General features: G+C 38.0%; 1 protein-coding gene and 1 long non-coding RNA gene across 3 annotated transcripts in view; both read right to left on the bottom strand.

Moving 5' to 3' along the window:
* Positions 1-13,586, bottom strand: part of LOC133207389 (uncharacterized) — a 66,411-nt gene extending 52,825 nt beyond the window's left edge. For both annotated transcript variants that reach the window (XR_009724028.1, XR_009724029.1), the window contains exon 1: positions 13,461-13,586. This is a non-coding gene — a long non-coding RNA (uncharacterized LOC133207389). The remainder of the gene's footprint in view (positions 1-13,460) is intronic.
* Positions 1-15,089, bottom strand: part of LRMDA (leucine rich melanocyte differentiation associated) — a 673,598-nt gene that overhangs the window by 541,252 nt on the left and 117,257 nt on the right. The window lies entirely within an intron of this gene.

The raw sequence follows: 15,089 nt of genomic DNA, 5'->3' as shown, positions 1-15,089 counted from the left end.
AAAAAAATTCACTCTTTCACTAGAGTAATCCATGCTGTCTGCAAGTTGAAACTGCTCACAGATTTTGCAGAGTCAACAAGGCATCAACAGTGAATGATTATTTTAATTACCTTCTAAATTAATATATGTGACCTTTTTAGCTGTGGTGTAAGAAGGAATAAAACCAAGAACTGACGCCACTGTACAGTGCAACTGTTAAGCTTTTCACATGAAGCTATTTTATCATAGAATAATACAATGGTTTGGGTTGGAAAGGACCTTAAGATCATCTGGTTTCAACTCCTCTGCCATGGGAACGGATGCCTCACCCTAGACCATGTCACCCAAGGCTCTATTCAGCCCAGCTTTGAACACTGCCAGGGATGGAGCACTCACAACATCCTTGGGCAACCTGTTCCAGTGCCTCACCACCCTCACAGTAGAGAACTTCTTCCTTATATCTAACCTGAACTTCCCCTATTTCAGTTTAAACCCATTGCCCTTGTCTTATCACCACAGTTTGACAAGTTATTATCCTGTTGCAAATGGGAAGTGTTAAATACTAACAACCAGTCCCAAGGGCAATGGTCTTTTGCAGGCCGTACTAGAAGAAGCTTGCTAATTTCACACACTGAGATGTCTCAATTTAGCAAGGATTTAAACAAGTTGGGTTTTTTTCCTATGAGCCTTTTAATCTGAAAACATAAAGCTTAATATTAATATGCTACATAACCTTGTTCCTTCCTGCCCCTCCCTCCCCAACTCCATTCGTCTGCATAACACAAATACCCTTGGGAGTAAGAAACAGTTAATCCTATTTGTTTTGCTTATGATCAGAAAGCGATCAAAAATTATGGCAGAATTTTTTCCAAAGCTTCAGGAAGTTTTACTGTAGCACTTGCACAGCCATTCTGCATGACAAGGTTGTTCAGTAGATCTGGGAACAGAAATGTAAGAGTTCACTTGGTGCTAGTCGTAAGATGAAGTGTTCAATGCTGCTATCAAGCGATTCCTAACAATACTTTTTCATTTGCAATACTTTAATTAGCCGGCATAATATAAAGGAGAGAGAAATCAAGAAACTTGCCAGGATTGCTAACCATAGCAATACTTTGCTACTATGGTCCCTACTCTCAAGCTGTCCTTAAAAAAAATTATCAATATTTAAATAATTTATTGAATAAAATATATATTTTTATATATATTCTATAACCTTTGAAGGTTAAAGCCAAGTTTCAAAAGACATCTGTGAACTGTTATATTGGACTGTCTTCAGACAGCAATTTGACTGAGGAAGGCTTCCAAGTGACAAAACTGACACCCTACTAATGCTATCATCTCCAAGGGTTTAGCTCAGGCACCAAAGTGATGTCAAGGACAGATCAGCATTTGAGATAATCCTCAAAATGATTCAGATTATATAAACAGGTAAAACTGGCTGATTTACAAATCAGTCCAACATGGCATAAAGGACAGCATTAATTTGACCAATTCTATTAATTCTACTTTGCAATGTTAGTAATTTACTCAAAAATATACCGAAACATTTCTTCCAATGATATAATCCCATTAAGGGTGGAACTAGTATGATGCTTAGAGACATCAACCCAATGCAACTGAGGCAATAAGAAACTCAGGTGATCCTAATCTACACCACAGCATATTATCAGAGACTGTCAAAAAAGGCATTGCTAAATACTGATAATCCCTAATTTAGAAGTCTGATAACTCAGGGGTTCAGAGGCTGGTGCTTTCATTTGTTTGCTTATTTCTAAGGGGAATAATTCCCGTATTCAAAGAAATATATACACTTGCTAGGCAAAAAAAATATACACATTATGAACAAGTTAATATCTGCACTAGTGAAAAGAGGAAGAAAAAAGAGAAATGTAAGGAGCTCAGCAGACTATCCATTACAATACCCTTTTTGTCATACTCAATCACTTAAAATATTCATGCACGTTTAGCCAGCTGTAATGGGCTTCTTACCACCCTCAATATACTTACAGAGCTTACTGGTGAAAAGTAGCATAGATATAGGAATGCAAGACGACATTAGAAAAGACGCTTTTTATGATCAGAGTATTTTAATTATAGAGACTTAGTAATCCATTTTAAGATCAATCCATATTTCCATATGCTAGTTTTAATGCAATTGGTTTACGATCATTAAATTTTTTTAATCCATTTCCTCTTACTGCTAACTTCTCATACTTGAATTCAAGCCTTCAAACACTTGAGAATAAAGATGTTTTCCAAACATCATAACACAATCATACAAAAGGACATTTGTTATTGCATTAGGTTTGCGCAGCAAGGTTTTGGTAGCAGGGAGCTGCAGGGGTTGCTTCTGTGAGAAGCTGCTAGAAGCTTCCTCTGCATCAGATACACCCAATGCCAGCCAGCTCCAAGACAGATCCACCAGTGGCCAAGGCTGAGCACATCAGCGACAGGGGTACTGCCTCCGAGATAACATATTTAAGGGGGTAAGAGCAGGTCGGAAATGGGCAACCACAGCTGCAGCACAGAGCAGAGAGTGAGAGAGACAGCTCTGCAAACACCAAGATCAGTGAAGGAGGGCAAGGAAGTGCTCCAGATGCTGGAGCAGAGATCCCCCTGCAGCCTGTGGTGAAGACCATGGTGAGTCAGGCTGTTGTCCTGAGGCTCATGGAGGTTAACAGTGTAGCAAATATGCATCTGCAGCCTGTGGAGGATGCTGGATCGGGGGAATGTCTGAAAGAAGCTGTGACTCCATGGGAAGCCCACACTGGAGCAGTCTGTTCCTGAAGAACTGCACCCTGTGGAAGGAACGGACCCACACTGAAGCAGTTTGTGAAGTTTGTGGAGGACTGTCTCCTGTGGGAGGGATCCCATGCTAGAGCAGGGGGAGAGTGTGAGGAGTCCACAGAGGAGAAAGAAGAAGCAGCAGAAATAATGTGCGATGAGCTGAACACAACTCCCATATCCTTGGCCCCCTGTGCTGCTGGGAGGGGAGGCAGTAAGAGAAATCGGGTGTGAAGTTAAACCTAGGAAGAAGGGGGGTAGGGGGAACATGCTTTTAAGATTTGGTTTTATTTGTCATTATCCTACTCTGATTTTATCAGTAATAAATTACACTTATTTCCCTGCATCAAGCCTGTTTTCCCTGTGACAGTAATTGGCGAGTTATCTCTCCCTGTCCCTATTCCAACCTATAAGCCTTTCATTGTATTTTCTTTCCTATGTCCAGCTGAGGAGGGGAACTGATAGAGCGGCTTTGGTGGGTGCCTGGCATACTGCCAGGATCAACTCACTGTAACTGTTCACCAGTTTAATACACTATCCCTTCATCCATCCTCTACTATAGATGCGTTATCTAGATGGATACACAGATGAAAACTTATATTGAGGGTTTCTGAGTGGTGTAGAAAAAACAGAAACAAGCAGGATTCAGCTACCAAAGACTAGTTCTACCATAAAGTCCAAAAACTCTGGGGAGAACAAAAAACACCAAAATAAACAACTATCTCTGTATCTGTATCCCACCAACAGACCAAGAAACCTTTCAGAACTGATGGCTGCAGCTTTCAGGCATGCTGTCTTCAGTGATGACACCAGTTTAAGATGTTACCATCTTTCCACCTCACTCCCAACATTTTTTCAGGCCTGCTTGCAGAGCACATTGCCTGTCAGATATGCTAGGACAGCCAAGGAGGTGACACAGAAGTGCAAACAAGTAGTCAGTGATGATAGAGGAAATATTTTCAATGAATACTGCTGCCAAAAACATGATATATAAAATACTGCCTCCTGAACTTGCATCTGTGAGTTTTATGGAATCCAGGCTTAAGTATTTCCTTCTGAGCAAATGCAACGGCTTCCATAGATGAAGTCCCATCTTTATACAAACTTAAATTTTAACATAGGAACAGCTAGTTTATTTATCTGCTAAATCTAAACCAAATATTTAATCATTAATAGGAAAATGGTTCTGTTTATTGTTTGTCCACCAAACCAACAGAGACTATTTCATAATGGTAAAACTAATCTTTGGCATAAAATTGAGGGCCTTTTTCCACAGTATGTATCTATAAAAGATCTCATTTGGCAAAAGGGAAAAAAATTCCACCTGGAAAGGTGAAGGATGTCCCTATGCCAGTTTACAGAGGCTTACAATACCTGTTGGCACGTCACTATAGTTATACTGTCACCACAGGTATACAGTTCTGAGAACATTAAACTGAGCACACAGGCCATTTTCCAGCAGCCTGTATTCCAACAAATAGTACATTTCTGGATTCATTTTTTAACCGAAGCATTTCATGACTAACGTGATGTTACATTGTTTTCACGTAGGCATTCTCCCCTTTTTAGATCTGCTGTGAACTCATGTTGTAACATCAACAAACAGATCATGAAGGGCTTCACAGAAGACAACTCACATTATTTGAGATAATCATGTATTTATTTCAAGAGAGCAGAATATGCAATAAGAACATCTTCCATTCAAATTTGACACTAGAATTCAGAAGAAACCGCATAAATGAAAAGCATATAATCACAAACAGGAAATAAAAGCAACGATTAAAACACTGACGAGGAAATAGTGCTATAAAGCACTTGTGTCTTCAATGATAATCATGACTAGAAACAAGATGTTTCCATTAGAAGCACATGGAATTACAACTCTGGTATTTATTTCAGGAAACAACCTCACTCAGGTAATAAAAGCTGCTTCTGATGAAAGGTAACTGTACTGCCTCCCCATCAGTCCCTTTCTACCTTTTCATTCTGCCTATTTGTCTATTCATTACACAGACTAACCACTCTTACAATTTATCTCAACATAATGCCTTTACATGCACTGCAGTACAAGAAACGCTTCAAGATGCATGTCTCCAGTGCAGAACCACCTCTGACTCAGGCCTCTGACTTATAACTTAAATGCTCAAATCAAACAAAGAAATAAGCACAAAGTAGCAGCCTTTAGAATACAGCCTTGCAGAAAGGTAACAGTAGTGATCTACTTAGTGAAGCCAAATGCTTTGCATGTTACACCAGGAGGTTCATTATGATCCCAGTAAGAGAAACACTCAGACTTCATAAAGTACCTCTCAGTGTGCTATTTATGGGAGATAAAACTATAAAGAAAAAAAAGCCATATAGATAATTTTACATGCCTTCAGATGCTGGGAACCCTGAGCTGTGCAGTATTGCACCAACTAGGGTACATCCCTCCATGTAGATCCCATCCCTAGAAAGGTTACTCCATTTTGTTCATTTCAGATCTTACAGGATTTTCTTCTATGAAAGCAATCCTATTTATCATTTCTACTGCCAAACAAAAAGGATGTTCACACGAGAGCTTGTTGCTGCACCTTTAGATAAAAGGCAAGGCCACGCAGCTGGCATAATCATCAGTGCCAAGTGGGAGCTGCCTGCAGGCTCCTCTCTCTCAGCAAGTGGCTGAGCTTATCCTGCAGCCAGGGCACATGTGCAGCACAAGCCAGGCTCTATCCAGGTTAACTGTTATGTGGATCACTAACTCCTCAACCTGCATCAGTCTTCTGGTTAGGATAACTACATTTGGTCAGTTGGGCTACACTGCTGGTAAGCTAGCTTTCACCTTCAGGCTATCTGCTAGCAAAGTCATCAGCACCTTGTGACTGTGCCACGCCTGAAGTAACCACTCTGATTCACATCTGCATTTAAGTACCACAAGATTCAGGTAAAAAAAAAAATAAAAATCCAGTGATGCCTATTCACTCTGGTCCTATCTGAAACGCACATAAAAAAGCTAAATAAAATTTTTAGCTCAAATAAAAGAAAAAGCCCAGTGCAAATGGCCAAATTATACACAAGACCGGACGAAACAGTTCACCACGCACACCATACATCAGTTCAAGAACAGGTAGTTTTTAACATAAGAAAAGACAGCCATGCATTCTTCTACATTTGGAATAGCAAAGCTTTTATCTGAATTAAATATTAATAATTTTCATGATGTAAATATTCTGATGCAGGTTTTTCATCTTTTTCTGCTCCCTTTGTACTTTTTTGAGAATATTTTCTTTTTCTGTGGTGCAATAAAAATAAACAAACTGTTTATTATGATAGCATAATCATAAGGATTTTAAGAGAGCCTTAACCATGGTTAAAGCTTCTATAAGTGAAATAACATCTCCAGTAAGCACAACTGAGATTAAGCAACACAAATGCTGGCGTTTATGGCAAAACCAACAAAAAGCCAACAGCACTAGAGAGAAAAATGCAAGTCATACTTGCAAATCTTCCCCCTCCCCACCCCCTGGTATATAAACATGTAAGCTGACTGAGTAGACTGGATGGTCCTTTCTTTTTAATGATGAAACTTTCATCATGCTGAAGAGTTTCAGAGCAGGCAAAATTACTTTTGCATGCTGTAATTTGTCTCATACACTAGAAACCAGAATGCCATTTCTGAAATTCTACTCTCTCAAGTCCACACACACAAGGGGTTGTATTTTTCTTCAAACAATTTTTCTCTTTCCACAGCCCCCCCCCCTTTTTTTTTTCCTTTTTAAATAGGGAAGAAGAGGAATTCATTTGTTACTCTAGTCCTTTTTGAAGAATTCACCCTCTTCCAACACAGTTATTTATCCTAGAAGAATCCAGACCCTAGAAATTTTTCTGGCTATCCTATATCCCCTCTAAATTTTAATTATTACAGAAGGAACCATAGAACATAGACAAGAGAATCAGTTCCATTTCGTTCACATGATGTCTCTGAAGATCCTTTTATAAAGAGATTTTTTAAAATTATCTTCAGTATCATAAGGCAGTGAAGCAACTGTTATCTCGACAGACAGAAGCAGAAGAGGGGGAAAAGCACCAGGTTACAGACATCTAAGTATGCACACACACAAAGCAGTCATTAATTAAGATATGCCTGACTGATAGCAATGCAGTCACTCTTGTCTACAGGGTTTCTCAGGACTAGCATGTGCTTCTGGAATCTGGGTAGCCTTCTCCATGGCTCTGCCCCGTTGGCGTTGATTATGTATGATTAATGGTTTAAAGGAATAAAAAGAGAAAGGTCAACTTCTGAGTTCAAAACAGAGCAGCTACATGGGGAGTAATTAAGATACTTGTGTAAGCATGATTAATAAGCACAAACTGGCACACTGTGCTGTAAACAAGATGCAACCAGATGGTTAGGATGAAAAGGATTTTTCCTAAAAAGCAATTTTTCAATGCCTTGAAAGTTGGCTTATTTTCCCCCCTCTAAGCCCTACACAACTCATTATCTACACATCCTAAAAGGAAGAAAGAAATAGTAACCCCTTCAACATTCCACCCTTCCCGGCTTTTTTCATACAGATAACTACAGTTTGCATGTAAATGGATTCAACTCATCTTTGTTTAACGTTGCCTTTTATGTTGAGTTTCATGAATTGCTAAGCCTGACAAGGTTCACTGGGAGTCTTTTAACTCCCACCCACAAGTTCTCCTGGGCTGTCATGTGACTGGCAGTATAGAGGGATCAGCAATGGCATTTATGGGGAAAGCGGGAAGACAGGTGTCAGAACGGTCCAGCAGGCAAACCGAACGAACACTAATCAGCTCTGGTGTTCTTTTACAATCCATATCTAATTCACAAGTTTCATTCTTTCTGAAAAACAATTACTAGGTTTTGAAGTTCATTGTGCATTTACTCAACTGTCTCTTCACATTAACGTAAGTGGGAACAAGAAAAAAAAGAGTCAGCAGGGAAGGGACATCAAAAGATCTTAGAGCGGATGAAGGCTTTATTTTAAAGTAATATAATTACAGATGAGCATAATGTTTTACAATAAATTTAAATGTAGAGTTACATCCTTATGTGCTAGGAAGATATTGGTGGGTTGTCTCTCGAGCTGAAACTCTGGTACATACAAATGACTTTGCTGAGAGAAGAAAAACAAACAAAAAAATCTCATTGCAACATCAAAGAAATGGATATTAAGGCAACAGTGGGAACAACAGCATCAGTATTGCATATGAAGTATCAACATTCATAAGGCTCATACCTGAGAAATAATAATAAAAAATTACAAAAGGAATATTTTGCACATTTCAAATTTTTCTCAGTTCAATGCATTTATTCTCCAAATTTTGCCTCATCTACATCTAGTTAAACAAGCCAAAACAAAAAAAACCCAACAAGAACCCCCACACACACCTCTACATTTCCTTTTGACAAATCCTCTTACAGTTTGAGTTTATAATCTGATAAAGCCTCAGCTAATCAGCACATTGTTGTAGCGTTACTGACTCTAATATTGGGAAATTTGCTTTTGTACTGTATGTTAGCAGACATCCTAAACTCGGACATTTTCTGATAAGTAAAGATTTCTCAGGCACTTCATTTTCACCCTCACCAGAAGCTATAGGCACACAGTGTCCATTTTGCAAATAATCCTTTTCCTCCATACAAATGAACACCTTTTCAAGAACTTCCAGAGAATAAGTACTTAGTAAACGAAATAAAAAAGGCCCTGCCTTGGGACCTCATTGTACAACTATTCCATTGGCCAACAGCAGTGTTTCATTTTTCTGCAATTTAAATCTAGAAATCTTTCCTCTATGAGGAAGTCACCTATTCAAATACATGTTTCTGTTAGAAACTCTATACGATACTCCTGTGTTAAGTAATTTAGAGGTTTTCTTAATACCTGAATTGTGATTCTAGCAAAAGGATGGGCACCCGTCTAGAGATTCAATGGACCACAGACAGATGAAAAGCACTGTTTAGTTCTGTATGAGTAAATTTTGGCACCTGAAAAAGCTGTATGGTATGTAAACTGCTTTCCCTTTTTCGTTGAGAATATCTTTCAGTTCTCATCAGGTAAGCCTGTACCAGTCTTGATTTTTACCACCACCCATTAAATAACTCTTCTTGGACAGGCAGTTCCCTTGAAATTCTGTAACAAAGTCAATATACAGATTGCCAGCATACTTCAGCTTTGAAGTTGTTAAAAGGAGAATTTTAGTAAGTGTAGAATGATTAGTGATAGGCTAGCACTGCTACGGACATCTCCAGTCCTAGATATCCATACCTTCAAAATGCGGTTAATTTAAAACCATCTAATTGTGCTGCCAAGAGTTTGGCAGTATAATGATTAAACTAAGTCATCTCCAGATACCCTCATCTCAATTATATACTTTTCAAAATCACTTTGCAAAAGCAATAAAAATTATTATTGTGTCTGGAACTATTGTCAGGACAAGTCTCAGGAGTCCAAACAACTCCACTGAAGAAACAAGCTCATGTGAAATGTGCTTCCATTAATATCTGTTTTATTAGTTTATATAGGATGAGTCATCCTATGGCTCCATCCCACAATCAATCATTCTCATATTATAGTTCTGTTTTTTTCCTGTCAATAGTAACAACAAAAAACCCTAAGTAAGTGGACAAATCAGCATAGATGTTACTCACCCGTGCCAAATGAAAGCTGGATAAATAAATTTGTGCTAGATATATTCTACATATTGAGAGCTTCAGCTGGTAGCAATTTTCTTCTCCACAGAATATCTTTGATTACAGATCTCTTAGAATATTGTATTTATCCAACATTGATTAGTAATTTTTCCTGAATTACTTTTTTTTTTTTTTAACCACATAGTGCGCTGAACTATTTATATACTACACAGAAAGCTTGGAGTTACAAAAACCAAAAGCCAAAATGAAACAGATAGCCAGACTCTACTGTTTAACGACCTTTCAGCTAAAAGGTTCTGGTGTTTTCATTAAAAAAAACCTGTATCTAAATTAACAACTAAATTCTCTAAAAATGCAAAGAAACATGAATATATTTTCATTAACACAAAGGTTTTTCACACAAGTAAATAAACACTAATTCTAAACTTCATTCTAGCAAAGTTTAGAAGGTTCATCTTTCAAGGGAAATTTGAGAAAGCTTTAAACTGTCACAGATTATGTAATCCAAGCACATAGAGTGAGCCAAACAATGCTATGTACATGAGTTAAGAAGTTGTCTGCGACAGACTGAGCACACAGATTCCAGCACACCCTGAGCACACACTGCAAGTCTCCTTCACAGTACCCCAGATTCAAGTCAGACAACTCTTACATGCTTATATTATGTCACTCACTTTCCTTCCCTGGCACAAAGAGCAGAATATTCATATTACCTTAATGGATTGAGCTCCATAAAAACAATGCTATTAAAAAATAAGGTTTGCACCACCTTTTTTTTTAAGCATCATCTTCTGCAAGACCACACTGGAGAGTGCTTTCACATCAGATGGGAAACTGCACAAGACAACTGTGTATTTCCATTTACTTTTGGTGTCTGGCAAGACATTCGCAATAATATCTGTGATTTCTCAACAGCTTAAAAGGAGAAAATTATCCATTTAAACATAGAAAGAATGACAAACCAAAAGGCAGTATAACTGCACTGAGGAAACTGGGAACACACAGGGTTTCTGCAAAGAGCCTGTTTCAGGCTGCAGCTCACACTATGGACAAACACACAGTAATTTTCCCAGACTGAAAAACAAATCTCGAATCCCTGTAGTCTGTTTTATCTTTCCAAACCAGTCCTTCTCTAGCAGCATCTCTGGTTCAAGTTAATTGTGAGTGACTTTAGACATCAGGACAACGTTGTTCCACACATCAACAAAACTGAGAACTGACAGGTAAGCTACAAACAATGACAATCACCAAGCAGCAACTAGGTCAGGGTTGGGGTTTTTTTCAGTTGGGTTTGTTTTGGGTTTTTTTTTGAAGCCCTCAAGGCATAGAAACTAGTGCTCAGACTATAATGAGATAAGAGTCCATACAGTCAAATTACACTGGTTTTCAAACAAGACTTTACCAGTATGCGAAGATGTCCCTGTGTGATATCAGTACCATCAATAACCAACAACATTTTTGCCAGTAACAACCTTTAATCATCTCTGTCTCACTGTTTGAAGTGATATATTTCAAAAATGTCAAAACTCTCAGTGAAATGTGGTACTAAAATTAATAGACTGTTTGCTTTCCCTATTGATATACCAGGTTTCAGACTGTCAAAGTGCTTTTAGTTGAAAAAGAAAAAGTACAAAGTTGTTTTGACAACTACAAAAAGATTTATCAGTTACATGTACCTGCTGAAGTACCTAGATTCTCAAAATGAAAATCTGTGTATGCAAGGTTCTTAACACTAAAAGTTGTCAAGTGACTATTGGGATACTAATGCTGCAAACAAGATAAACTTTAAAGGATGATGTCATGTAGCATATTTCCATGAGCTGTGTGCTACTTGACAATACTACATCAGTTTTCTATGCCTGCTTTGCTTTTAGTTGGTACAGAACTTTTTTTGCACTTGCAAAGCTTTTGTAAAGTGGATTTATTCCTTTTTAAAACTATGTGTGTAATCTGCCCAATATGTATAAAGCAAGATGCACATACACACTAAAGAATTCACATTCTCCATCTCGTTTAACTCACTTGAGTTAGTTATAACAGGCAGATCAAATACAGAAAAAAAAAAAAAAAAAAAAAAAAAAGCCCTGAAAGGATTAGATTTCAACTCCACACCATGGGATTATCATTATTATTAGGAAAAAAAAGGGCTCTACTGCATCTCATCTAAATCCTCTGCAAGCCGGAAGAGAGGGATCATAAAATGGTTAAGACTGGAAAGGACCTTAAGATCACCTAGTTCCAAACCCCTGACATAGGCAGGGACGTCTCACATTAAACCATGTCACCCAATGCTCTGTCCAACCTGGCCTTGAACACTATCAGGGATGGAGCATTTACCATTTCTTTGGGCAACCTATTCCAGTGCCTCAACACCTTCACAGTAAAGGACTTCTTCCTTTTATCTGACCTGAACTTCCCCTGTTTAAATTTAAACCCATTACCCCTTGTCCTGTCACTACAGTTCCTGATGAAGAGTCCCTCTCCTGTATCCAGATAGTTGCATCTGCTAAATTGCTGAGATAGCAAGTAAGAAAGTCCAACAGCAAACAGTTGCTTTAAGAAGCTGCAATGGAAATAGACTTCTATAGTGACTATTCTGCATTCACAGTAAAAATAGCAGAGATAGACAGTAATAAACAAATAATTTATAGTGTTGACTTCACATTCCTAAACCACACCATGGAACCATCCTATTTTATGAAAGCTGGATTCAGTTTAAAAATTATTAGAGTTCATTTCACAAGTTACAATATTTTATAATAATAACATACAGTGTAAAATTATTATAAAATATTGTTACAACTTCTAATATTTAAGCATACTATCATATTTGATTATTGCAATAAAACATTCATTAATTAGTGCCTAATCAGGTTTCCTTAACCACAGATAAGAATTATCAGTAACTGCTCCATATGAATTCCATAACTTATCTCTGCTTTTCAGAATTAGCATCCCTAGAAAACAACACATTTTTAGCACACTCCCCCCCATATTTGGTACAAAGAGAATTGAATTTTCCTCAGTCTTACTCTCTGTAACAAATCAATGAGTGACAATTAATACTTCCTGCATTACATACAGTGAGAATAGCTAATAAGGCACAAAAACACTACTGCTGGCTTGCTCCCTTCACTATCCCATGTAAAGCTTGAAAGAAAGTCTGTTATCTAATGAATTCTGAACTCATGCCAGCTCAATAGGAAGCGCATTCTTTTATCTTCACCTGGGTTAGTAACTAAAATTGAACTGTTTTCCAATACCCAAAAATAGACAATGTGTATTTCTTGTTCCAGCCTAAAAATAATGCCATTCATTCTAAAATCCATTAATAGTATCTATCATCCCCAATACAAGCATGCGAAGAATTCTGCTGTCATTTTGTCCAAATCTATTGCATAATGGGACACAGAGATTAGTATGGATTGACCATGAAGAGATCTCAGTGCTGTACAAAATTTAAATTATTATTCAATTCCACAAAATCCACTGCTATATATCTTTAAATGTCAGCAAAGGTTAGCAATAGTTATGTTTAGATAATAACAATAAAGAATCATTTTTCTTAGATGACATCTTATGCCTCAAGGATGTTTACTGCTCACAACTAAATAAGTTTTATTTTCAAAGCATAAACAGACTTCTTTCCCCCACCTTCGGTCTCAGCAGAAAGACCATTCTTCTTGAATATGCCCCATAAACAAACCTAAGCTGACTTTTCCAGAACATGAAGGCATCACAAAAATGGTGGAGATATCTAGAACATCATGGCCTATGCCAGTGAATCCCACCTAGCCTCTCTGATGAAGACTGAACAAACTGCTAAGAAAGTCTCATGCACTGAAGTCCATTCCATTCTCCAGAAAGGAACCAGAAGAGAAAACACAAACCTAGAATTTCTAATTCTCAGAATATACCACTGATAGCAAAGAAGGTTGCTACAAAACATGTTTTGCAGGCACAATGAAATAGCAATGCTATATGTAGCTAAGACAAATCACAGTTGAGTAATAATGTAAAGCAAGAAAGCTAACATTACCTCCTTTGGTAGCAGCATACAGTCACAAGGCCCTATTTCTAAGTCTCTTTCTTTTCAGGGACTAAAGTGGCACCAATTCTTTCCAACAGGAGAGTATCCCTGTGTCTTTTGCTTCCAAAACATTTCTTCCAAATCCTTCAAGTTCATTAACCTTATTTGAAGGTGCTAAACTGCAGGACAAGTAGCTACAGGACTTTCTGCTTCCCACCAAGTCCTCTCAACTGAAACTGGGAGATGGATCTACACAAGATAACTGTGAATAAAGCTCCAGGTGGAAGCTATATAAGTCTTAGAAACTGAAACACCTGGAACAGAAAAATGTTTACCCTTTTTGAGTTATTTTAGCTGTGGCACAGAGAAGGGGTAGGGGTGATTGTTTGCCGCTGAAAAGCAAGGCTTAATGATAACCTATTCCAGTAACTTGCTTTCTTTCATGACTGTGTTGCTTTCTTTCATGACTGTGTTATGTACTGAAAATCACTAGATAGTCAGCTCAGAGAGATGCCACTTCCCTCTCACATCCAACTTAGCTTTTCTCCTGCAGTGTAGAGTAGGTTTTAGAAATGCTGACTAAAACGCGAGTCCAAAACAACAGGAAATTCACTAACCCAATCCTCAGAAAATAAAAGGTGTAATAGAAATTCTGCCAAAAGGATTTGTGTTTCACTGCCTTTTCCAACAGAGACAATATTTTTATGGACAGCAGAAAAAAGGAGCAAGTATATTTTCCAGTTACTTGAATGAAAACATATAATTGACAGCTTTCACTTTCAAGAATAGGGTCCTGAGCAGCAGTTCAATAGCTGTTCCTCAGAAAAGTCCCGCCAGTATGTGGGCTGCTGGATAAAGTGTAGCTGCATACTGGTATGTACCTGAGATCGGACAATTAAAACTTGGCCTTCCCTAACAGCCTTCAGCCATAGCACCTTAGAGAAAGTAAACAAATATGATCAGCAACAAACACAACTCAAAGACTCAATGCCATCAGTCTCCCAGAGTAACCAGCTTCACTACCAACAGCACAATTTCTGAGACACAGTCAGATACTGCAGGAACACTGACCAGAAGTATTTTTTTACTGATGAGTAGCATGCTTTAAAACAGCTGCTACACAAGTACTTCCTTACCACCACTCCAAATCTGCCTTTTGGTTTGGGGGTTGTTTTTGTTTGGTTGGGTTTTTTTTTTTCCCATATGTATCATGGAGTTCTCTCACTTTTTGCTTTATCATAGGTTTATTCTATACCCATAGTTGGTGCTGTGTTCATTCAAACAGTCTTTTCCCAAAGAATGTAAACTTGTTTTGGTTCTAGGATTTCTCTGGTCTAGTATTTATAAATATGAGGTACTGACAACAAAAGTATTCTGTAATGCCTATGATAAACCACCTGTATCTGTTGAAAATTCAACAGTTGCCTCGACGCTTCCACTAATCTATAGGTAGGCATACCTGCCTTTAGCTGATAATCCTAGGAAGGCCTAGATCTGACTCATCAAATAACATAAAAACTGCTTAGCATACTTGGCCACAAGTTACCAACATTACTAACAGCACTCATACCCTGTATGTCCTACCCCACCCCCCCCCCAAAAAAAAACCTAAAACAAACCAACTAACCAACAGCAACA

This window comes from Neopsephotus bourkii, unplaced genomic scaffold (assembly GCF_033783945.1).
Source record: "Neopsephotus bourkii isolate Nb327-2 ecotype Australia unplaced genomic scaffold, CSIRO-AGI_Nbou_v1 NB_196, whole genome shotgun sequence".
Lineage (NCBI taxonomy): Eukaryota > Metazoa > Chordata > Aves > Psittaciformes > Psittacidae > Neopsephotus > Neopsephotus bourkii.
Note: the sequence above shows the minus strand (reverse complement) of the source record. Positions and strands in the feature narration are given on the sequence as shown.